At 41.7% G+C, this 27,207-nt stretch overlaps 2 pseudogenes; both read right to left on the bottom strand.

The window, feature by feature from the left end:
* Positions 1–8,669: 8,669 nt before the first annotated feature.
* Positions 8,670–14,281, bottom strand: LOC143563347 (NADH-ubiquinone oxidoreductase chain 5 pseudogene; annotated as a pseudogene).
* A 6,290-nt stretch (positions 14,282–20,571) lies between these two features.
* LOC143563349 (18S ribosomal RNA) lies at positions 20,572–21,009 on the bottom strand (annotated as a pseudogene).
* Positions 21,010–27,207: the final 6,198 nt, after the last annotated feature.

The raw sequence follows: 27,207 nt of genomic DNA, 5'->3' as shown, positions 1-27,207 counted from the left end.
TTGATTTTGTACTTCATTTTGGAAGACTTTGAACGTTTCAAAGGCTTCATCTTTGTGTCTTAACAAGTAAACATACCCGTAACGACTATAATCTTTGATAAAAGTAATGAAGTATCTTTCACCATTCCTTGTCATTGTCTTAAAAGGACCACGTACATCCGAATGTATGATACCTAATAAGTCTTTTGCCCTTTCGTTTGTTCCACTAAAAGGGTCCTCGGTCATCTTTCCAAGTAAACAAGACTCACACTTATCAAATGAATCATCTTCACTTGATTCCAAAAGACCATTCTTTTGAAGTGTATGTATGCGATCTTTGTTTATGTGACCAAGGCGACAATGCCAAAGATAAGTCTTACTTAAATTCATTTTGAGTTTCTTGGTGCTTGATTGGTACAACATGTTATCAAAGGATGTGTTATCATGAACTAATTCATAAATGCCATTAGACGGCATTGCTTTAAAATAAAAGACATTATTCATGAAAACACAAATACCATTGTCCACAAAATTAAAATCATACCCATATTGTCTTAACAAAGAAACGGAGATAATGTTCCTAGTCAAACTAGGAGCATACAAAATGTCTTTCAAAATAACTTCCATACCATTTGGAAGTTTCAATGTGTAGTCTCCTCGGGCTTCGACAACAACCTTTGCTCTGTTGCCCATGAAGAGACTAATATCTCCTTTCTTGAATCCTTCATTTCCCTTGAACCCCTGCAATAAATTGCAAATATGAGTTCCACATCCGGTATCCAATACCCATGTGTCAGAGGAAATAAGATTAAGATCAATATGAATCATGAAATTTGTACCCGAGGTTTGCCCCGCATCCCTCTTAGCTTTCAACTCTTTGAGACGGGTTGGACAATTCCTCATCCAATGCCCAATCTCCCCACATCCAAAGCATGGATCCTTCAAGCTAACCTTTAGCTTCTTTGGTTTGGGTGGTTCCACTTTAGCCTTTCCCTTGAACTTGCCTTTGACAACCTTTGCCTTGGGTTCCGGGTGATGCCTCTTCTTATTGCCTCCCTCATTGATCGTGTGAACGGGTAAAACCCTTTTACCCATTCCAGCTTCGGCTGTCTTAAGCATTGCGTGAAGCTCACCAATGCTTTTATCCCACCCATTCATATTGTAATTCATTACAAAAGTCTCAAATTTCTTGGTTAGCCCATTTAGGATTAAATCCGTGGCTAACTCCTTTGAGACGGGAAAATTAAGGCGCTCGAGACGATCAATGTGGCTTTTCATCTTAAGTACATAAGATGAGACCGATTGGGTTTCTTCCATACGACATGCATGAAGCGCTCAAACCGTTTCGAAGCATTCCACCCTAGCTTGTATAAGGAACATTTCCTTATGTTGGGTGATCATGTCGTATGCCCCATGAAGTTCAAAATCCTTTTGAATCTCAGGAATCACAGTTCCCAACAAGAGGCAAGAAACTTACACCGAATCCTCATTGTGCTTAACCCAATTGTTATGGTCTTTGACATCGTCAACGCTAGGTTCATCGGGAATAGGATCTAATACGTAGTATTTCTTTTCTTGGTTGAGAACGATTCTCAAGTTTCAATACCAATCCATAAAGTTGGTATAGTTTAGACGATCCTTGTCGAGAATAGATCTTAGTGATAGGTTATTAACAGGTGGAATAATAGCGTTAGGTGGATTGTTGATTGCGGCCATCTACAAATATAAAAAAGTTCAATTTTAGTATTTTCGATATCAATTATTTTAATCTTTAATACCCTTTATGTCTCCAAGACAATTAATGATTAAAATCGAGAACCCAACGTTACATTCAAAAAGTAGTTAGGTGACCATTATCCTACTATTTAAATTAACAAAGTAGTCAACGTTTGACGATTGCAACCTTTTGCAACTTCTAGTTTTATGGGATCGTTTAAACATCTTATGTTTAGTTGGCATGTTTAATCCCATCAACACCTTTTTACACCATGCTTCGGTGACCCTATTCACATGGTTTCCAATTTAAGTCGTCCTACTTACACACACGTGTGAGTTTACACATTAAAGTGGTTAGGTGACCTTTATCCCACAAATATGGCAAACCCACCTCAAACTAACAAGTTTCCTCTAATGCGGTTAGGTGACCTTATCCCACACCGAGTTCCCAAGTGATTCGAGTGTCGTATAAAAGGATGGTGTTCAACTTATTTTATAAAAGGGATTTTAGTTTTCAAAATTCTAGATTGGAAAACCTTTTTGTACCTTTCATTTGCATGCATTCAAATGTATGGTACTTAGTTGAAAAACCCATTTTTCAAAGTTCCTATTAATAAAACCCATTTTATTACGAAATCATTAGCCATTAATAAAACCAATTTTTATTACCTAATGATTACAAAGGAACCAATTTTATGCTAGTTGTTGATTTAAGTAGTTAACAATCCAAATTGTAAAAACATACAAACAAAAGTAAATCAACCATGCAAGCATAAAATGCATACAACCACATGTTCATAACCATAGCATCATAATATTGACTACACTTGTTGATCGAAGACAAGTGTGTCAAAAGGTCTCTCCTAAGGGACTCAAAAGGAGATGTGCTTGTGTCGGTGAACTCCCACTTGACCCCGCATCCAAATGCTCCAAGTGTTCACCCCTCGTGTTATGGTCTCCATCATTTTATTTGGGCTCTCTTCCTTGCATCTTCTTTTACTAAACATATCCTAATACATTTTTCTAGTAAAAGAAATGCACCTAATCTACTTATTATTACAAACCAATTGAAAGAATAAATATATTACAAACCCAAATAAATATTACAACCATATCGAATGTACAAACAACCACTTGAATGAACAACAATCAACACATACATTCAACCAAGCACAAGGCCATGGCTAGGTTATGAACTTTTATTACATATCCAAATATGCAATAACACAAGACCCAAATGGTTCCGCTTTGACCCTTGAAACTTTCGGCCAAACTTGACAAAACCGAAAGTTTCGGGTTTTGTCCAAACAACACAATCAATCATCCAAATGACTTAGTTTTTCAAGATTACCACATGCATGTAAAGTATAACCTTGAAAAACCATGAGGTAACCAAAACCCCCAAAATTTTCGGCCATATGGTAAAACCCCACCATAAACCCGAAAATTTTTGGGTCTAATAAAGCATGTATCCGTATAAGCGGCTCTTGATGCCATTGTTGGGTTTTAACAAGATTATAAAGTCATAAAATCCCAATTTTATGAAAAACGCAGCAGAAATTAGTTTTAAATCTTGTTAATTTCAAATGTATAAAACCTATTTTACACATGAAAAATCCAAGCCCGGATCCAAATACGAAATACATACTATCAAACACATGCATGTCACTATAAGTCCATGCATGTTAAAGCTACCTTTCAAATCCAAGGAAGAGGAAGGAGATGATGATGAAGAAGGCAAGAACTTGAATATGAAGCTCCTCAAGCTAGCATACCCCAAGCTTTCCAACAAACACCACTTGTAGCTAGGATTTAGTAGCACTTGACAACACTCATTGGTTCCTTTGCTCTTGGCCGTCCAAAGAGAGGAAGAGAGAGTAGAGGATTTTTCCTCTAGTGTTCTTGTGTTGTTACTTGTGTTATGAGTTGTATATAAGAGAAGATTGAAAAATAGTCATAAAAGGCACCACCCACTAGTACCAATTTAAACCTTTGCATACCCCACTACCTTGGAGATAATAATAAAATAATGGAAGTGAAAGAAAAGGGGGGGGGGGCCCTTCCTTTCTCATTCTTCTTATTATTATTTTTTATACAACTTTCCATTTATACATATATATGTTATAACTTATACCATTTTTCACATTATATGTCAATTAAAAGGTAACCATTTTTCACATATTGTTATTTAACCATCTTAAATAACACTATGGAATGTTCTCTCTCAAAATATAAATCATCCATATGATTTATTTATTTCACAAATACATTGTATTTAGAAACCCCTTTCTAAATAACATAAGTGTCAATATTTATTTACTTATGATCATATCATTTATAAACAAATATAATTGGTGTTTGTCTAGCTTGTTATTGGGTATGACCCGACTTGGATCATGACATACTAGCCACATCAATTATAATATGTGTCTTGGGCATACCGACTCCAACAGATGGGTGTAATATGAGAGGGAAATCCACATCTGGTGGATGTCATTTTTGGGAAATAAATTGGTGTCTTGGTAGTGCAAGAAGCAAACAACAGTCTCAATCTCAACTGCTAAAGCTGAGTACATTGCCGCATCTGCTTGCTGTGCACAGGTTCTTTGGATTCAAAACCAACTACTGGAATACGGTTTGAACTTTCTAAAAAATCCTATTCTTATTGATAATACTGCTGCAATGTTCATTGTGAAAAATCCTGTTTAACACTCAAAAACAAAACACATTGAAATCAAACATCATTTCATTAGAGGCTGTAATGAAAAGGGTTTAATAGAAATGAGAAGAGTTGAAACAACTGATAACTTGGCTGACTTGTTCACCAAACCTCTGGATAAAACCAGATTCAACTTTCTATTAAAGTCCTTAGGAATGGTAGATGCAGATGAAGTCTGATTAATGATTTGTGTTTTATGCTTAAGTGACTATATAACTGTTAAGTGTTTGATATGTTTTTGAATGTGTGAAATTGTCTTCTGAGCTGACTACTTTGCATGATTGCATGTTGAATGAATTGAGGTGTGTGATTAATTGCCTAATGATTATGAAATTGTGATTGCATGTGTGAAGTTGAATGCTTGTTTGATCATAGTATCTGCCTGAGTTTAATAACATGAATCACTAATACGAATTGATCAAAAGGTAGTATGAGTCTGTCTTATGTGCTTAAGTGACTATCATTCACCCATAGTGAATGTATTTGTGTGAAAGATTGAATGTGTTTCACTGATTGTGAACCAAAATGAATATTTTTCAAAAGAGAGTTTTGTATTAAAATGAAAATATGCTTTGGGTTTTGAATCAATTGGAAAATTAAAAACTAATTTTTCAAACAGATAAAAGGTTTTGACAATTGCAAACTGTTTTTGGTGATAGCAAAAAGCATGATAAGATTATTCAGTTCAAAGCTTTATAGAAGCTTAAAAGTTTTTAAATGGAAATTGAATTCAACGTATTTGGGAATGATAGAAAATTGGTTAAGTCAATTAACTCATGGATTTGATAGGCTAAAAAGGCTTTAAGTACAGTCATTGATAAGTATGGTAGCTTTCCATGATTTGTAAAAGCTTGAGTGATATAAACATAATATACATGATAAGTTTGATGTGAATATACATTTGAAGATACAAGTATGTTTCAATATACATCTCTTCAAATGATGGGTAGAAAGGTAATTATCTAGCCATACACATGTCTATTGGTGTTTGGTCAACCCAAAATGAAGTTTTTTTTATGAACAGTTAAATTAGCAAATAACTTTAATTAAAAAAAACTATCAATATATTGTTAAGTCTATCAAATTAAACAAACTTAAAGGGGTTATTTAGAACTACAGAGGCGGGGCATCAAAATAAGTCCTAAACACGTTGAATGCAAGGCATGTAAATCCGGATTGGCTTGTAAGTCCAACATTCAACATTAAAGTTTGTGTTTTTTTTTTAATATTTTTAAGAACTGTTCAAATGCATCAAAGTTTTGACCATTCGTTAGGGGGTTGAAGTCAATTTGGGGTGACTTGGGGAAAGGCAAATAAGCCTTGAGAAGATATATGGAACATCTTAAGTCCAAAGTGGGGTCCTTTCACTTCTTACGCATAAATTGAACTTTAATCATATCACAAAAGCAATGAAAATCATGCTAAGTACACAATACCTACTATTAACCTTACTTGAGTCAAAATAATGCTGAACATGAAGTGTTGTGAAGTGATTTGATCAATATGATCCCAAGTTGAGATCTTTCTATTAAGGAAATTGTTTTGAAAGGATAAGAACTGAAATTTGATCTCTTTTCACCTTAAACTTATGCTTGATTTAACTGTAGTCAAACTGATCAATGTTTGTCAATTTAAGAGAAGGTTTTTGTGAACACATGCCTAAACAGCTAGTCAAGAGTTGTGCAAGAGGGAGCTGCTGCCCTGGTCGAAAGTTGAACAGTTAGCAAGGAGTTCTTTCCCAAAGAAGTATTTAACCATTCTCCGATCTATGTCATATTAACCGATTCACCGACATTAGCCTCCGAAGACATGATCCATAGTAAAGAAGTAGACATGATACGAATGGGATTGAGAAGGAGTTCTTCCCTTTTTGGCTTTTCACTGAAACCAATACGTCTAAACCTAAGGTAGGTTCTTTCACGACTCTCTAAATAGGGGATCAAAAGCGGAGGACGAAGCGAATGTAGAGGACACAGCAGATCCCCCCGGTGCCGCATTAGGTTAGGGAACTGGGCGCAAAAAGAATATCATAGTCAGTTTCAGTTAAGGGAGCTTTCTTTATATTCACGCAAGTGTGTCCACACCCCCTAAACTGACTTGGCGAGTAATCCATTCTCGCGAACAAACACAACCCTTACACACACCTAGGAGCCCCCTTCCTGCATATCCATACAAGACCCGAGTAGGCGGGTCGAGGTCCTACGAGTTACCCACTACTCAGACTACCCTCTCCAAAGGAAAAAGATGTGTTTGTCAGGTTCGGTTCTTCTTAGTTGGGTTGGGCGGGTTCTACCAGAAATGCTAAGCTTACACACAAAACTACCCCTCTCCCGAAAGCTTCGCGAGGAATACTTTATGACGACGGACGACCGCCCGTAGGGGGTTTACTGCACAAGGCCCCTGCAGAGGAAAAGCTTTATCCCAGCGAATATAAGATGCTCAGCTCTGCACAACAAAGGGATTAGCACATTTTCGGGAAGAACATAGAATAGTAGAGGATCCAGCATGCAGAACACGACGATCATTAGAAAATTCTCCAATTAGAGATGTTGTAATATACTCTTTCCCATAACTTCTCATACCAGACCAACCCACTAAAATGCAAATAGGGATCAGAAATGTGGTCAATATCATGTAGAATAAAGAGATACCGTCTATACCCAAATAAAAATGGTTGTTTTCATAAGGAAGCCATCGAAGGCTTTCCACAAATTGAGATTTGGCCGTAGAAGGATCGAATTGAATCTGAAGAACAGGGGAATACAAAAAAGTAATAAGAGAGGCGCACAGACTAATCAATCGTATCGGTCGTATTCTTGAATTTGGAATGAAAAGAGGAGTAATGCTTCCTAGCACGGGACGCTGTATAAGACCACTTTGATCAGAATAGCATTCACAGAAATGTTCTAACATAGAGTAGAATCTAACATTGAAGAGATTAGTTAACAACAGTCAAAAGAAGGGTGCCTAATTCCAATACAAAAGGGGTCCATCAGTGCAAGTCAGCTGAACACCGTGAATGATGAGTGGGTAGGTGGGTTAGGTGCACCTCTCGCCCAGTAGGAAGTAATGAGGCTGGTATCCCCCCCCCTGAATGAAGAAGTAGTAAGGCCCTTCCCGCGTATGCGCCTTTATTTAGTATTTCGTTTAGATTTTTTTATTTTGAATTACCAAAGGGGAATCTTTTTACAAAAAAAGATATCTGGCAAAACGCAATTCGTCAAGTTCAATCCAAGGTGCACCTTGCCTTTTTTCAGGCAGCTTTCTTACGTCTATTCAGCTCCGGGGGTCCTTGGAGTTATCTGCCTCGAGTGTGTTGATTGAAAGAAAGAAAGAGAGACAACTCAAATGTCAGCGCGGAAATAGAAAGAGTCGTGCCGAAAAAGTGGAATTCCTCTAAGGACTTGTAGCTCCGGGTCTTCCAAAATTCAGAGAGACATGCGAGGACAGCTTCGGGTTGGTTGGTCCGGAAAGTCACGAGAGAGGCAGGCTAAGTGAAAGAATATACGCGGTCTACTTTAGAATCTTATGAATCAAGCACGACACACTTTGCCGGAGCGTCGACCGCAAATGAAGGATAGCCAGGCCCCGGTTCCCAGGGTTAGGGTATTCCTTATTATGTTATGAGCCTACTCAGATAAGAACTATTTTATTCACTTTCGCCTATCGGCCAACCGGCTTTAAGCAACCTTCGCATTTCCTGCTGAGTTCCCAAGTCTCCAAGTAGGCCCTCTTGGCCACCCACGACCTTGGCTTTTTAGAGAATCCTGCTTCTGTCTCATAGAACTTGTAGCTCGGCAATCCACCTTTTATCCTTCTAGTTTCGAGTGTATTCTTAGATAGTTATAGCGGCCCATAGGCGTAAGATGTACCTTGTGGGGGGTGGTCCGGCGGTCCCATGGACATAGTCCTTTCAGGCAGTGTCCGTTTAGTCCATGGTCCATTGGATGGTCAGTGCAAGGCCAAAAATTGGAACACATTGATTCCGCTCGTTCCCGTCCTTCGCTTCAGGCCTATCTCTCGGTGTGGTCAGTACTCCATACTGTCGTGCAGCGAAGCTTACACTTGTTCACTAATTATGACGGTTTGCCAGGGCCTCTTTCATCCTCCCTTTTCTGCTCACTTCGTAGGGGTCTGGTCCCCCCACAAAGGGGGAGGGAGTCGACTGAACATCTTAGCCATTGGCGGGAATTTCGCTCAGCATCCGATCCCCAATTCTTGTTCACACCCGGATGATCGTGTTGGGTGAATTGTGACCTCGTACAATCGTGTCGGGTGAGCAACAACCGCTTCGTCACAGTACTTACTTATGGGCTAACAAGTCACACTTTGGCCAAGTATCCTACAAAGAGACTCCCGAGAGCCAGAAGTATTAAAGGAATGGCCATAGGAATGGGCGCATCATGACATCGTAAGATGTCTCATCCGAATGAATTAGTTGGTCCTAGAAATGTTAGAAAAAGTGAACGAAAAGAGTAATAAGAAGTGAAAAGGACAGAGACGCTTCCCAACCAGAAAGCAAAGTTCCCATTGATGGTATACTTAGTGTAAGAGAGCTCTAAGATCACATCTTTGGAATAAAATCCAGTTGGAAAAGGAAATCCGATTAGAGATAAGCTGCCCATGAGCATCATGGCATAGGTAAAAGGGAATGAGGAGGAAAGCCCTCCCATCTTCCGCATATCTTGCTCATCCGACATGGTATGAATCACCGAACCTGCACTCAGGAATAGTAATGCTTTGAAAAAGGCGTGATTCATTAAGTGAAATACGCTAACCGAAAAGTTAGAGATGCCGCAAGCAAATATCATATAGCCTAATTGACTGCAAGTTGAATAAGCTATGACCCTCTTTAGATCGTTCTGTAATATTCCAGTGGTTGCCGCAAGGAATGACGTCATAGCTCCTGTAAAAGTAATAACAATCAAAGCCATATGTGGGTATTCAAATAAAGGGGGGCACCTTTCTATCATGAAAATGCCAGCTATTACCATAGTAGCTGCATGAATCAAAGTGGATACTGGAGTGGGACCCTCCATAGCATCAGGCGACCTAGTATGCGATCCCATCTGTGCAGATTTCCTAGTAGCATCAATAAGAAGTAAAATACAAATAAGAGTTATGGCATTCAATCTCATATTGTGAGAAATCCAAGAATTTCTGGGGACACTAGCACAAGCAAAAATGGTGGAAAAGTCTACTGTTTGAAAGAGAGTAAAACAACCCGAAATCCTAAGAGCTAATCCAAAATCACCTACTCAATTGACAAGCATAGCTTTTATAGCTGCTTTATTTGCCCGAATTCGTGTAAACCAGAAATGAATTAAGAAATAAGAAGCAAGACCTACTCCCTCCCATCCCAGGAAAAATTGAATAGAGTTATCTCCTGTCACCAACATTGGCATAAAAAAAGTAGGAATGGATAAATAACACATAAATCGAGGGCTATGCGGATCCTCAAACATATATGAAATGGAATAAAGATGGACCAATGAACCTCAGACTAAGCTTCCCCCTCTTACGAAAACGAATAATACCATTCCAAGGAGAAACATTTAGCATAACTCTATCACCAGTCTCAAACAAAATAGGCCTCCGCCTTTTGTCCGCGTAGGACTTTTGACAATCCTGAGTGGCCTTCATAAAAGCCTTAATCTTATCGAGCTTCTCAGTCGTAGCCTCAACCACCTCCAAACTACCCAACTGTTTCTGACCAATGGAACCCCAACAGACCGGAGTCCTACACCTCCTGCCATACAACATCTCAAACGGTGGCATTTCAATCGTGGCGTGGTAACTGTTATTATAAGAAAACTCGACTAACGGTAAGTGACGATCCCAACTACCACAAAAATCAATTACGCAAGCTCGCAACATATCCTCGAGAGTCTGAATGGTCCTCTCGGATTGACCATTCATCTGCGGGTGATAAGCGGTACTAATGAGAAGTTTGGTACCCATCTCCTCATGAAACTTCTTCCAAAACCTGGAGGTATAACGCGTATCCCTATCCGAAACAATAGATACCGGCACCCCATGCCTAGAAACGATCTCACAAATAAACACATCGGCCAGCTGCTCAGAATTAAAAGTCTCTCAAATTGGCAAGAAATTAGCGCTCTTGGTCAATCTATCAATGATTACCCAAATGGTGTCATAACTACCCCTAGGAGTACGAGGCAGTTTAGTCACAAAATCCATCGTAAGATGCTCCCACTTCCACTCAGGTATTTCCAAGGGTCGAAGTTACCCGAAAGGCTGTTGGTGCTAGGCCTTAACTTGCAGACACACGTCAAACACTTACTCACGTACTGAGCCACCTTATACTTCATCGCAGGCCACCAATAATTTATCTTCAGGTCTTGGTACATCTTGGTCGCGCCCGGATGAACCGAATAGCGCGACTTGTGTGCCTCATCCAATATTTTACCTCTGAATCCCCCGTACCTGGGTACCCATAAACGCCCATCCTTATACTTCACCCCATCACCGAGGTCTTCCAACAACTTTTCTTGTCCCCAAATACGCTGTGACAAAATCCATTCCACCTATAAGGCTTCGTTCTGAACGTTGGCTATCTGACTCAAAATATCGACTTTAAGAATAAGATGGTAAGATTTCACACGAATAGGTTTCGGTCTCTCCTTCCGGCTCAACGCGTCGGCTACCACGTTAGCCTTACTGGGATGGAACATAATCTACCACTCGTAATCCTTAATCAACTCCAGCCACCGACGCTGACGCATTTTCAATTCCTCTTGCTCGAAGAAATATTTTAAGCTCTTATGATCGGTATAGATAACACAAGGGACACCGTACAAATAATGTTGCCACAACTTAAGCGCAAACACAACAACCGCCAGCTCCAAATCGTGAGTATGATAATTCACCTCATGAGGCTTTAACTGCCGCGAGGCATAAGCTATGACTCGGCCCTGCTGCATCAGAACACACCCAAGCCCCTTATAAGAGGCATCGGAATAAACAACCAGATCATCAGTGCCATCGGGTAAAGCAAAAATCGGGGCATGCGTCAACCTGTTCTTTAATTCGAGAAAAGCCTCCTCCGGCTCAGTACCCCAAACAAACTTAACGCTCTTCTTGGTCAACTTGGTCAATGAAGATGCAATCTTCAAGAAGTCGGGAATAAAGCGGCTGTAATACCTTGCCAAGCCCAGAAAACTACGAGTTTCGGACGAAGACTTAAGAGATTCCCATTCGTTTACGGCTTCCACCTTTGCAGAGTCAACCAAAATACCACTTGGGTTAATAACATGACCCAAGAACTGAACCTCGCGTAACCAAAAAGAACACTTAGAAAATTTCGCATACAACTTGTTCTTTCGCGGAGCTTCCAAAACTTTCATGAGATGACTGGCGTGATCGGATTCGCTTTTGGAATACACAAGAATGTCTTCGGTGAACACAATAACCGAACGATCGAGCATCGGCCTACACACCTGGTTCATAAGATCCATGAACGCAGCCGGTGCGTTGGTCAAACCGAATGACATCACGAGGAATTCATAATGCCCATAACGAGTGCGGAAGGCAGTCTTAGGGATATCCTCCTCCCGAATTTCAACTGATGAAACCCAGACCTAAGGTCAATCTTCGAGAACCAACTAGCTCCTTGGAGCTGATCAAATAAGTCGTCGATCCTTGGTAGAGGGTACCAGTTTTTCACAGTGAGTTTATTCAATTCACGGTAGTCAATGCACATTCGCATGCTACCGTCCTTCTTCTTGACGAATAGGACCGGGGCGCCCCAAGATGAGATGCTCGGTCGAATGAAGCCCTTGTTGAGCAAGTCTTCCAATTGAGCCATAAGTTCTTTCATTTCATTCGGTGCTAGACGCTAAGGGGCTCAAGCAACGGGTTTTGCGCCCGGCACAAGGTCTATCTGGAACTCGACCTCGCGATCCGGCGGCACATCTGACAAATCATCTAGAAATACATCCAGGAAATCCCGAACAATAGGAACATCACCAATGGTAGCCACCTCGGTTTTTACGCTTATAGCATACGCCAGATACGCCCCGAAACCCCGCTGCATCAATCTTCCCGGCTTAAGCATAGATATGATATGTGGCGCCGCACCATTCCGATCACCAAAAACCGTAATTTGGGTCCCATCCGGGGCCCTTAGACGTACAAGTTTTTGACCACAAACGATCTGAGCATCAACACTTGCGAGCCAATCCATCCCAAGCACTATATCGAAACAACTAAGCGGCATCAAGTATAGCCACACCGGAAATCTATACCCAGAAAACTCGATGGAACAACCCTGGATAGCCCTAGAAACGGAAACGGACTTTCCTATGGAGACCTCAACCTCAAACACATCGACTACGCGCTCGGTTGATTTATTCAACGAGGAACAGAAAGCGGTAGACACAAAACTTCCTCTGGCACCCGAATCAAATAAGACTGATGCCTGTAATTCATCAAGTAAAAAGGTACCTGGGATAATATTTAACTACTACTTAGCTACACATTCACACATACGATTCCGAAAGGATGAGAAATTATAACGGTGGAATAAAAGATGAATAAGGAAAAAGTACCTGAAACAATGTCCGCATCATCCTTTGTCTCTCTCTTGGAGATGTTGAAGGCCCCTCGAGGAAGTCCCCTGACCGGACCCCCCCCCCCCTCCCCGCCTTGCTGGTAGGATAGTTTGATGCCAAGTGGCCGGCAGCCTTACAACGGAAACAAGTCAACGTCGGACACTCGAAATGGGGGTGTCCAACCTTATCACATCGAAAACAGGAACCAGACCCAATCTTATATTCCCCCTTGTGTGGTTTCCCGTACTTCTTTCAATTACCAACCGCCGCATCCCTCTTAAATTCTGATGTCTCAGTTTTTACCCACTTCTCAGATGAATTAAAATTGCTTCCCCCAGGCCGCCTACCGTATGAATTTGAGTTCCATGTTTTCCTAGTCTTGGTCGCGCGGTAACTTCTCCCTATGATCATACAATGTGCCTGCTAGGGTAACAACTGAGTGAAACGAGCTCATGACTGTGGTCACCACACCCCTAAGAACATCCATCGGAAGACCCTTCACATACTTCTTAATCCTCCTACCTTCAGGAGTAACCAAATCGGGACATAATCGAGCCATCTAATTAAACTTTGTGGTATACTCCCGATGCGTCATACTACCCGCCTCCAAGGTCAAGAATTCCTGTTCAATCTTATCCAATTCATGTGGAGGACTTAACTGACAAAGAACCAATTTCTTCAACGCATCCAAGGTCATCCTCCTAATCGAACGATCACCCATGGCCTGCGCCAGATTATCCCACCAACATAGTGCCTCGGAACGAAACGAAGCAGCAGCATAGGTCACCATGTCATCCCCCCTACACTTGCTAACTCTCAGAACGGCCTCCATCTCCCTCACCCATTGATGTGCTACCAACGTATCCTTAGTACCATCGAAAGAAGGAGGGTTACACTTCTTAAAGTCTCCATACGAACAACTCCGGGAAGATACACTAATAGTCTGCACATCGTCTTCATCCCCACTCGGCACATACACCTCCTCCTCCTCGTCCTCGACCTGTGTCTCCTTACCCTTCCTTTCCTTATCCGAACTCTTACCAATCAATGATTCCTCCATGGATCTAACGGCCTCAGCAATGATATCGGGAATGGCGCTATGGAGAACCTGATAAACCACATCCGCGATTGTCGCGCGCATAGCAGGATCTAAGGCAGGGTTATCTCCCTCCTCATGAATCGGGGTTTCTTCCTGCTGGGGGGTAGGGATCTCACTCTCGGTTTCGGCACGTGGCTTACGACCACGACCACGAACACTAGGATGGCTTTTCAAAGCTGCACGAGTATTAACCATGACTTATCCCTACAAAGACATAATTTTAATACGGTCAACTACAAGTGGCATTTAGAACATGTAAGGTAAGGGTAGACTGCTAATGACGTTGATCAGGTGTAATTAGTCGTTTACTTTACCCGCCCGTCCTAATCACCCCCTGCCCCTAACCACATTAACCTTCTATCTTAAACTTAAACAATTAATCACATACTGGAAACTTTAAAATTCAAGGGAATGACTAACAATCAAACTTACCTCTTGGCGTGCAGCTACTCGCGGTGGGCATACTAGTCTTTTCCTTTATAGTTCGAGTCCAAGCATTCGGGGATGCTCGGATCCCTCAAACCTTGTCTTTTATACCAACTTGTAAGACCCCGAATCTCGGGAATCCTACAGTTGGTATTCATACAAAATACTTGCAAAAATACTTAAACTCAAAAATAGTTCATTCCATTAAAATAACCAATTCAAAGTACAATTCAGCGGAAAATCATAATTATTAAAACAAGTTCCCAAAACCCGGGAATTTTGCCCAAAACCAAATTTCAATGTATTTAATAAAACTTTAAAAGAAAATGTTCATTATTAAAACTTCCGACTAAGTATGCCCTCCACCGTCCAAGTAGATTCGTGCACGTCCAAGCGGTAATGCTTCCTCCTCCTAACCTGAAACTCACACTAACATGCACACAAAGTTAGCTTGAGCTGAGTGAGTTCAAGTTTTAATAATTGACATCCAAAATAATAATAATCGTAATCATTCCAAGAGTTTTAAATAAAACGGGATACAACGTATGCAAACACAAAGTAGGCATACGTAAACATCCTTAGTCGATAACAACTAAATAACATCGCCAATTATTGGCCATACAATAATATATGTACAAACATACGTACAAACATACAATAACATCATCCAAAGGCCTACCCTATACAAGTAAGCCCATACAAAATAATTTAAACGGTTCATCAAGCAAAATCGCTTAGGTGTGCATGCTAGCCCAAAAACTTAAAAAGAGTAAAAAGGGGCATCATGAACTCACCTGACACAAGGCACGATTTCACCACAAGCTAGAGGACCCCTAAGTATCCCCAGAATTCAAACGCCTGTCGGTTTACATACAAACATTTCTAACGACATCGAAAGGACTCGTTTATCCTACGAGACGTTCTAACATGGTTCGAGTTACCTAAAGCCTCGACCTCATCAAACTCAATCATAACAGCCCCCCGGGGCCTTAAGTTTACCAAAACGACCCATAGATACTCCCAGGAGTAAAGAATTCCCAAATTACCCCCGGAAGCACTAGGTGATACTAACACGCGTGTTTAAGAGTCGTTTAGGCAATTAACATCCAACTCAGCCCCGTGTGGACCCAATATGAAAAATTCATAGCCAACAAGTCCACATGACGCTACACGAGTCAAATGGGTCGGTAACTCGCAAGTACAACGCACCAACTATTCAACAAATGCAAATGCGCGTTGTACCGACCCGTTGAGTAAGCGACAACCAATTCAGCCCCAATACTTATAAAAAATCATTTTCCAATAGCCCGTATATTAAACCGAAGCTATCCGAACTGAATTGGTCATCACTTACTTCATCCCTCGCGTTAAACGCAACAATCTACCATTCTAGCCAACCAAAAACTATCTTTCAAACTACAACTAGTTGACCAATCAAACTAACACCAATGTGCATAATCTTAAAGTATGTTTTACTAGATATACCTAGGAAGATGTTGGTGCAAAAACCTCCATCAAAACAGTCCCGGAATTGCTCAATTGGACAGCCACCCGGTTAGCCTAAAACAAGCCATTTATCGATCAATACGCGGATTATAATGACCAATTAAAGTGTAAAAGACTTGTAGGGACGTGGTACTAACCTTGAATTATGGATTCACACCCGGAATCAAGCTGGAAAAAATAAAATCGGAGGTGGGAGTGGGGTTGCTGCTTGCGGCCGCTGAAACAAGGAAGGGGGGAAAGGTTAAAGTTTTATGTTTTATGTTATAATATAAAATGTTTCATCCTAGCCCCTCCAAGTTGAAGGATATGACAACTTGAAAGAAAATTTAAATGATTTAACGTACCGGGAGAATGATAAGGTCAACGGGGCATGCCGGATAACTCCCGAGAAATATACATACTTTACAAGCTTTAAATCTTTGAACCGAAAATTAATGGGTGTTGCAGAAGAACTGAGGGACAATACCCCTCTAACCTAAGTGGGCCTACCTGCGAAGCAAATGGTACTTGAGCGGGCGAGGGGTGGTTTGGTTTCGTGCAAGGCCTCGCAGCAGGAAGAGGCAGTTGTCATTTGGAAGAAAGCGCTCTTTGTTTGTATAAGGTTCCAAACCTTCGCACCCTGATGAAACCTTTCTTTTTTTATCTTATATTAGTAAAGCCTAAACGTCCTTATTGACAGCTAACGAGAAATCAAAGCAATAACGCACTGATTAGAATTAAAATAGAAGAGAAGGCCTTTCTTTCTCAAAGTAAACTTTCTCCCTTCCCTTCTTGCTTTAGAAAGATTGCAGCTAGCGTGCTGGACTAATATAATAGAAAGTCAAGGCTCTTATCCTGTTCTACGAATCTACAACTCTCTTACTGATCGAGACTCCGTCTATATCCCTACTAGTGGTTATTCTTTCCAGGCCATTTGTTTGACAGCTTAAACTAGATCCCACCTTCGATTATATAGGTTTCGGAAAACTTTCCGCCGAGGCCTAACATCAATGGCGCAGGTTGATCTCTCCGGTTGAGGCTGTAATTCATTTGAAACGTGGGAAGGGCTTACTCTACTAGTGGCTCGGCTTCGTCTCGCTCCCTTCCCGTACTCTTCCTCCCCACTATAAAAAGCGATTGAGAATCTCAAAAACCTAAACAAAATGCAGAAGTGAGCGTACCCTAAGGCTCTCCTCTCTCCTTCTTTTTTAGCCACCATCATCAACCCCATTTTCTACCTTGATTGGGTCAAAGCCAAAAATATGATGAATAGAAGGAAATGAGATCATAAAAATAGGCAGACGACTTATAGTATAGGTCGGATGTTTCCGTGAGCAGTTAGCTGCAGATCCCCCCTTATTTCGTGAAAGATGGTAGCCACGTGTGAATTCTTTCAAGACGAGGGGCGGCCTGATTCGACATTGTTGTCTACTCTGATCCAGTCGAGGTGGTTTTCACCAGCGCGTAGGTGGTCTAAGTTCCTATGACCGAGTCTTACTAGCCCCTGTGAACATCTTTTCTTAATATATTAAAGAGGGGCCCTCTAACTGGTGAAGGTGGGTGTCTACTAACAGCCATTCCTGGCTCGGCTAGGATAACGCAATTCCGGGAGGAGTCGGTAGTTGGGTACTAGATACCTTCGGACCTGGAGAACGTGTGACGTTGAGTCGGCGTTTGGTGAATCAATAGGTTGCTTCTCTAGTTGAAGTATCGGGCCCCTTTTTTGTTGCCAAGGTTACACCTTCGGGATACCCCAGAAGGTAATTTTTCTCTACTTCCCCCAATCTTCACTTTACGCCACGCCGACTCCCCTTTCATCATAAGGCGTGGAATTAGACCAAGGGGAATCTCCATAGGAAAATGTCCCTTAGATTTCGCACATTGGAGATCGAGACACAGCCCCTGGGCTATGGGGAAAGAGGTAGATCGATCACCCAAGATAGGCAACTACATAAAGGGTCTCTACAAGTCAGTCTATATATTCTTTGATTTCGTTCCCCCCGTAAGATCAATATCAAAACCAATGAGGTCCGCAAGTTTCACATCTAAGTAATACTTGATCCGATAGTTTACGATATAGATAGATATATATTTAACAACAACATTAAGAAAAGATATTAATAGATATCGGTAGTTGTCCGGTCGTACCCATACAATAAGATTGAAAATGCACCTAAGATCAAATATTTCGAGCCGGCTTCCATGGAAAATTCAAACTTTCTTTTTGATGCTGGGATCACATAAAAACATAAACTTTGAGGCTTAATAGCTAAATACATGGCAATTGAATCATAAGCCGAGATCATAAAGAGCATACTGCGAGTAGGAAGTGGAATTAATACAATGGATTCAAAAGCATCAAACCTCTCTTGTTCGGAAGATCGAAATGGTACTAGCCGTACTTAATAATAGAAGGATTTGGCAGAAATATGTAAAATCGTCCCTCCTAAAAAGATTATTCCAGAATAAATGGGCAATAGTTAGGAGAGGTGCGCCAGCGGCGAGTAGAAGCAAGGTTATTAGATACCTCAGGAAAGCACGGCCGGAACCACACGTGCAAGTTTCCCTGCATGTGGCTCGTCCGTGATAACTTCTTCGGATTTGCGTGAACTAGCGGACCGATCACTATGTGGGGATGCTCCCTCCAGCATGAGTGAACCTTTTCGAAAGTGGTTAGGAATGGGCGCCCCTCTCCCAGCCCGGATCCAGCAAGGTTCTATTGATCATGTCACCTTCCCAAGAGTTGGAACTTTTCTTGGGGCGTCTTTGGGTTTAAGAGAGAAAGCTTGACGTAGAAAAAAGTCTTTCTCTTCACGTCCCGGGTCATAGGTGCGTCCACAGAAGAGGAAATCGCAATGCATCTTGCTAAGCAGGTGTAGCTTGGAGTGAGAGTGTAGCGGGGGTGAGGTAAGGAGGCCGGCAGAAAGGAAGGCAAACCGGCCTATTAAGCACAGCTAAGCTAATATGCACTGGAGAAAGCCAGGTGCCGTAGGTAAGCTCTATTCGGCCCGGAGCATTGATTCCCCATAACGAATAGGCTAGCTCTATCTCTCAATTACCTATCATGTGCTCGAGAAGGCGCCTCAGTTCCTCGGCAGCACCTCGAGGTGCATTTAGTTGTCTTACATGATACTCGAGATATTACCCACTCCATGGCATGACACATTTCGCTCATCCATTCTGCCCACCTGCCCAGACGCGGCACCTTTTCTCATTATCATCTACCGCCCTTTCTTTTCTCCCCGCTATTCACGCATAAAGATCGTCGTATGTATGCTCGACTTCGGGTGTCGGTGCACAAATAGGTAGGAGTACATTATGGCAGGATCCGTCACCCGGGCAAACCAACCCTCTTCCAAGAAGAATTGTGCTATGCCCCCCCCCCCCCAATACCTATAGAGCGAAAGAGCTGCCTGGTGATCCCTAGGTTGTAGCACGTTCGGTCGTTAACTCCCCTCGCCGCTGCCGCCGTTTCTAGGACCGACCGACGCCTCACCTACGTAGGTACCTACCTAGTGTCGGTCGCACATTCAACATAGCGTTCAGACTCATGTGCCTTCCAGAACCAGGGGTCTTCAAGCCTGCTGCGTTCGATTAGACAGCCTTGTGGCGGCAAAAGGATTCTAAGCCCCTATGCTACGGATCCTGTGTTCCGAACCCGATGCCGCGTTAGGTTAGGGAACTAGGCGATAATAGCTCATTCGAATCCCAAAGCGAGTTGCCCTCCTTGCGCGCAACACTAAGTAATCCAAGCCAACCCACATTAATGACTAACGGTGGATAATCAAATTTCTTAGACGTACAAAAGACAACTCCATAAGTGAGCAAAATGAAGGTTGCATTAATGAGAAAGATCTCTAGGGAAACCGCAAAAAAAATATTGAACGGAGGATCCGAACGAATTCTGCTTTCATTTCCCACGTATGGAGCACTGAGTTACTTCGTTATGGTCTGAAGAAGGTAGGCTTGCATACAGCTAGGAAGGCTACGTCCCATGCGTCAGTTTGTGGATCGCGGTCTCACACGCTAATCCCTACAGGTGCCCGTAGTAGGCCGGCCGCCCTACCTAAACCAATCATCATATCAAGCCCTAGGCCACATTGCTGAAAAGGCTCGGCTTCAAAACAGTACATGGAGCTTCTGCCTCATACGGCTCCTCTAAGGATGGAGGTAGGCCTAGCCCAGGCTTGTGCGGTTAAGGTTGTTGTAAATGAAAGGGGCATCTGATCATTTTATCCTAGCTCGCGGAGCGGCTTACCGAAAAAAAGAAAAGAATTCATTGCATCCCTAGGCACAAGTCATCCTTGTATCGGTCTTGGACCATGTCTCCCGAACAATCTCAGTACATATGGAGCAAGACGATTCCACCTATCGAGGTCGGAATGGGATCGGGTGTTTTCACGTCTCGCCGTAGTGCCCGGTTTGTCTTGATTTCTGATTGATGAACAAGAAGGAAAATGGAATTCTTGGATTTTCTGACTCGCCCCCGGCTACGTGTCCTTTGGACCCTTCGCCCGCCCGCCACCAGTGGAACAAGCACCTTGAAGGGAATTTCCATTGCGAAGGATTCAATCCAGCCACAGGTTCTCCCTACGGCTACCTTGTTACGACTTCACCCCTGTCGAAGACCCCACCGTGGTATGCGACAATAAGACCACCAAAAGTCTTTGTGGCACTAGTGGTACACAGAAGTCATGGGTGATCATTGGTCCGATGCTTTGGGTGAAACCTATTCCTAGGGTGTGACAGGCGGTGTATACAAGGCCCGGGTCCATATTCACGGCGGCATGCTGATCCGCGATTACTAGCGATTCCAACTTCATGTTCCCGAGTTACAGAGAACAATCCGAACTGAGGCAATCTTTCCGGATTCGCTCTGCCTTACAGCCTTGCTTCCCATTGTAATTGCCATTGTAGCACGTGTGTGTGGCCCAGCCTGATGTGTTGTAAAATACACGTATTTTCCACACGTTTTATCTACGTATTATATTATATTTTATATGTTTTAACTCGTTTTAGATAGGTTTCGTACTTTTATTAATCTTGTAGGTTTTGGGTAAAAGAAAGGAAGAAACCGGGACTTTTCGAGCATTCTACGAGCCTTTTACGCATACAAGTTCAAGACAAAGCTCAAGACCCGACCCGTATGCATCATGGAGGCCCAAGACCATATTATATTATAACATAATAAAAATTAAAAAACCCTAAGCTGCAGTAGCCGCAATCGGACCAGGCAGCAAGGAGGGAAGAAGGAAAAAAGTTTTTTCGGCTTAGGTTTTGATCGTGTGACGGCTAGGGAAGGAAGAAGACACAAGAATCAAGCCACGGGATCATTCACCATCAGTTTTTACAGCCAAGGAGCTGCCCGGAAACATCCATATCCTTACATCTTTTACTTTGTTCATCAAACTTTTAGTTTCTTGCTTAATTGTTAAATTGTTTTGCAATTGTGTTAGAGATTGAAGTGTTTATGATTATTGTTGATCGTTGGACAATTGTTAAGATGATTGGTATGAGTTTATTAATGGTTTTATTAAATGTTCATGGCTGTCCAATTAATATGCTAGGCTAAACTTGTTAGTTCTACCTAGGGATGATGATTCTTGTTAGTGTTTGATAGGTTTTATGGATTGTTTGATTGATAGACTTGAATTGCTATTGTAAAGTTTGGTTTAGACATGAAATAGGTTGTGTTTAGTGGCTGGAAATTTTAGTGATTCATTGCATAAACCCCGTGTGTTGATTGATTAGTTTCGTATTGATTGATCGGTGCATTGTTTGATTCTAGACTTTGTGTTTATGGTTAGTTTGCGGTAGGAACAACCGTAGGGTTTTGATGCGTGATTATTTGGATTAAGTACAGCGGTTAAACACCTTCTTTGAGACCAAGAGGTTATAGGAAGTTAGGGTTGTCTCATTGCCTTTGCATGCTAGAATAGGGATTGCGCGAGAGCGAGTTCGTTTCTTGTCAGGTTTAGGTCTTTTGAGTGACTAGTTGATCTATTTTAGTTTAAGTTGAATTGTTCCTCTATCCTTGGTTGTGTAGTATTCATTGCCATTTGGGTCGAGTGTTGGTGAGACCGAGAGGTGATCTAGCATTAGAACACATTAGCAATTGTTTCCCGGTTTGGTCGTTTTTGCCGATTTTAAGTAGTTAGGGTTTATTGTGTGAGACCGAGAGGTGATCCAGTGAGCCCGAGCGATCCTTAGTCGTGTCATATTTAAGGACCGGTGTCTATATATCATTCAATCGATTAGCTTGTTAGGCCTACAATTTTATTCAGACATAGGTAGACGTTTTTCTTCATCCTAAGTCAATTCAGTTAGTTTTCCATTAAGTTTTCTATTTTTGGTAATTCTTGTTAGTTAATCCAGTTAGTCCAGTTAAGTATTTAAAAATCAAAAATCAATATAATATTATTATAAGGTAGGTCTTGTCTAAGGTTAATGATCTTTAACGTTCTAACGTGTCCACGTGTTCGATACTCAGACTTCCTAGTTCTATACTACTTGCGATCGGTACACTTGCCGGTTGTGTGTGGTGTTAGGATTTTCGTTTTAATATTAAAACTTAGTTGTGAGGGTCATATTTATAGGGTTATTAGACACACATCATCCCCACCTTCCTCCAGTATATCACTGGTAGTCCTTCATGAGTGCGGCACGCACCTTTTTGTTTGTTTCGGAGCCGTTTTGGCGGGGCGTACTAAACCCACTACGTACCACACCACGGGGCGACTCGCCTGAATGCCCAGTCTTTCTCTGCTGTCAACTCGACGTCGTCGTCAGCTGCAAGATAAGCCCAAAAAGCGAGAATTTACTAAACAAGCAGAAAAGCCCTTTCTATCTTCTTAGTAAAGTGCTAACGCGCTAGCTGCAATCAAACTCAAGTTTCGCCTTGATCGATACGACAACCTTACAAATGGAAAGGGTCAAAATGTACTCAAGCAACCTATCTTACTAATATAATAAAAGGGCCTATCTAAGCCCTATGGTTGTAAAGCTACAGCTTGAAAGCCGGCCATACCTTCTATGTTTTTAGTAAAGGTCCTTTTCAATAAGGCTCGCGCTAGGCGCTCACGTTTTTTGGCTTCCCTAAAATAGCGGATTTTTCAGTTGGTAAAGACCCTCCCCTTGTTTCAGTCAGAATGAGTCCCTGGGACCCCGGGACATTGGCTTCCGCCATAAGTGAACTATTAAGGATCGCATACCGCACATATTCTACATTATAGCCTGCAACTGATTTAGCTTCCGCTTTTGGGAGATCAAACGGAGCTCGATTAGTTTCTGCTACACAAAAAATAAAGAACATAACCAATACAGGGAACAAGGGAATACCGGACAATATCTGCTTTTGTGCCATGACAATCTCACTCAAATTACGGGGACCTACACATATTAGTACAGTATACTGGGTCCCAGGCCAGAACCACACTGCAAGTTTCCCTGCATGTGGCTCGTCCGTGCTTTTATATTCCGCTTTGCCACCTATTAAGAGAATAGGACCCGTTCAAGCGGTCCGCCTTTCTTCATCCATACCAGCTGCCAGGCACAAGCTGTAAGACCCCCGAATCCCGGGAATCCTACAGTTTGTAATCACATCCATAATTTCATAAAAATTTAAAACCCAACAATACTTTGTATTTAAAACCAGTTCAGAGTAAATAACAGCGGAAAAGTTTAAGTATTAAAAATCCCAAAATACGGGTATAGGTGTCCAAAATCAATTGTAAATAAAATATTCGTTTTATTTGAAATCCTTGACCAGAAATGCCTTCAGCCTTCTGAGTAGTCTACAGCACGTCCAAGCGGTAGCATCCATTTCTTAACCTGAAAGTCAATCTAACATACACACAAAGTCAGCTTGAGCTGAGTGAGTTCAAGTTTTCATAAACGACATTCATTAAAAATTAAAATTCCATGAGTATGGAATGTAGGGGAAAATCATGAGTCCATAAAGTCATAAATAGCTTTTCTTAACCAAATCATAAGTAAATAAAACATTAAACATCTTTTCGCGCAGCACGGGACTCCTCACCCTGAGTCTTCCCCGAGTAATATATTTGACCCGGTCACAGTTTACCAACACATACACATTCACATACACACATACAAACATCTAATTTGAACATCCAACCAACAATATCACCACATACGATCCATAAATAATGGATAATCTAGGCATTCAATACTAAGCCTAATATTAATATAATTCACCAAATAATACATTCATCATCGAACACACGTACACGGGCCTCTCCACCACGAGTCAAGACTCGAGTAATATATTTGACCCGGACGCGGTAAGACCTAAGCATGTGACACGAGCCTCTCCACCACGGGTCAAACCCGAGTCATATATTTGACTTGGTCACAGCTTACACATCCAAGCACGAGATACGGGCCTCTCCACAACGGGTACAACCCGAGTAATATATTTGACCCGATCTCGGCTCACACATCCAAGCACGTGATACGGGCCTCTCCACCACGGGTACAACCCGAGTAATATATTTGACCCGATCGCGGCTCAACATCCAACGGGCCTCTTCACCACAGGATTTTAAAACCCGAGTAATATATTTGACCCGCCAAAATAATGATCACGTCACACGGGCCTCTCCACCACGGGTACAACCCGAGTAATATATTTGACCCGCCCGTGAATCACCATGCACACACACATCAATAAGCCTACTCACATCATTCTTAGTCACGAGGAACTAGATATCATCACACAACCGTAGGCTATAAGGTAACACATACCCATACATACATACATACCTCCATACATACATACATATATATATATATATATATCTATATATATATACCATCCCATACGGGAACTAAGTAAATAGGTCTACTCATATTCAATTACTACCAAGTACTAACATCCTCGAGTCTAAACCATTAATAATGTACGTAACCTTAAAGGATACAAGACCATAAACGAGTCTAAAATATCCTAAGGCATATAAAATAATTCAAATATAACTTTCAAAATGCACCATCACGAGTGAGACCACGTAGTACCATTCAAATAGTTGTAACGGGTAAAATCGTATAAAATTGGATTTCGGTGTGTATGCTAGCCCAAAACGTAAAAAGAGTAAAAAGTGCACAATCACAAGCAAGGGCCTATAAATTATACACAACGCGTTACTAAACTAGACCGCAAGAACACACTTGCCTAATGGGCCGCTCAAGCCCAACACTTTGGCCCAAGGCCCAACAACTTGGCCCAAGGCCCAATACTTTACCTCAGCCCCTAAAACCCTTCAACTAACCAAATCCACCCTACGATTATGGCCGGGGCTAACCATGATGCACAACTCACCCGCCGGTAATCAAATCGAGTATAATACGCGCGTAATAAATCTTAAAACCAATTGTCAAACGAATCAGCCCCAAATAGACTAAATTCCCATCTTAACCTTTTCTTACATCATAATTATGTCACCCGAGATGATAGGGTTGACGGTTCCCTTTTACAACTTTCAATTTAACATTTAAACGAAAATTCGCGCACCGCCGACTCGATTGACCAATCACCAACCAAAACAGCCCCGAGTATCAAAAATATAATTTTCCCACAGCCCTTAGACTCCCCTAGGGCAATGCAAACTGATTCAGTTGGTCATCCAACCGATTAAGGCATCAAACTCAACAATTTACAATTCTACACCCAATAAACCCTAGTTTTCGAACTAAAATCAATTGACTGACCTAACCACCTCCATTGGCCATGAAATTTTAGTATGTTGTATGTGACATACCTAGGAAGTTGACGGAGCATGAACTTCAATTATAACAGCCCCGAAAGATGCGAGAAAGGGCAGCCACCGGTTAAGCCTAAAACGAACTTATCGATCAATAATGAATATAACATGCAGATTTTAGAATGCAAAGGTGTATTTTATTACATAGTTAAATTTTTACCGGGGTTGCATAAATATCTTAAGTTTATAAAAATATTTTTATTATATTTTTCTAGTGGACACAAAAATCATAAAAATTCCTCCAACACAGAAAGGTATGTGCAGCTATTTCAGCGCGCAACAAAATGGTTTTATTTTTATAAAAGTCATTACCGAACCAAATTAAACGATTCCAATTGGGTTTGGTTCCTAACTCAAAATACTAACTTCCAGAAGTGGAACTAACCAATTTGGACCTGTCGAAAAAAGGTTATGACGTCGGGAAAACAGACCAGAATCCGTCATCCCGCATCAGCTTTGACACTCGATTTTATAAATTCATAAAAACCATTCAAATCTCGTCCAAAAATTACGTATTATACCTTTCTGGAAACTAGACTCAAAGTAGAACATCATGGAATTAAGAATCGATCAAAAACAGTGGATTAACATCGCGTTACAGACCCTACAATAAACGTATACGAATCTGTCAGCAAGCTATTATCATCAAAACTCAATCTTAACGACCAATAAACGCGTTAATATGATCAATTAAGGTGTAAAAGACATTGGGAATCATAAAACCGACCTTGAATTGAAGTTTTCACGGCTGAAACTTGGCTGGGCAGAAGAAAAACGAACATGGTGGGGGGGGGGGTCTTGAGGCCGATCGGCTGCTGGGAATAGAGTTAGGGTTAGGGTTTGTTTTGTTTTATGATATAAAAACAAAAGTTACATCCAAGTCCCTCCAAAATGAAGTGTGTAGCAACTTGGGTGGAAAGTTAAGTGAGAAAGGTGGTTCGAGGGTGGTCAAGGAGCCCTCGGATGGATGCCGGGTCAAGCCCGAAGGTGTACACAATCACTACAAGGCTAAATCTTTTATCGGAAATTTACGGACGTCACACGAGCCCATAGAAAGGATTTAGCACCCCTCTCTAGATAAGAAGCAGAACGCGCCATCACAGGTTATCCACAAAATATTTATTTTTTCTTTGGTTTCTTGGCCTTTTTTTCTTGCGATCGCCTTCCCCGCCGTTTTTGTATCATTTTGCAAGAGCGTTGTCTCTCTCGGTGCGCGGGCATTCGCGGGCGTTTTTTTAAAAAGGCGCTTGGGGATCGCTCTTCTCGTACCTTTCTTCATTTTTTCCTTTTTTTTGGGGGGGGGGGGGGGGGGACTCCCCTTATAATGGGAATGAATGATGCCTCCGTGGGTTGGACTGATCTACTAAACGAGGAGGCCAGCACCTCAACCACTCCTACTGATGCAGGCCTCATAGCGATCTCCTCTGG

The sequence above is a fragment of the Bidens hawaiensis genome, unplaced genomic scaffold (assembly GCF_021521415.1).
Source record: "Bidens hawaiensis isolate Kalapana, Puna unplaced genomic scaffold, B.hawaiensis_p1.1 tig00021364_1, whole genome shotgun sequence".
Taxonomy (NCBI): Eukaryota; Viridiplantae; Streptophyta; class Magnoliopsida; order Asterales; family Asteraceae; genus Bidens; species Bidens hawaiensis.
Note: the sequence above shows the minus strand (reverse complement) of the source record. Positions and strands in the feature narration are given on the sequence as shown.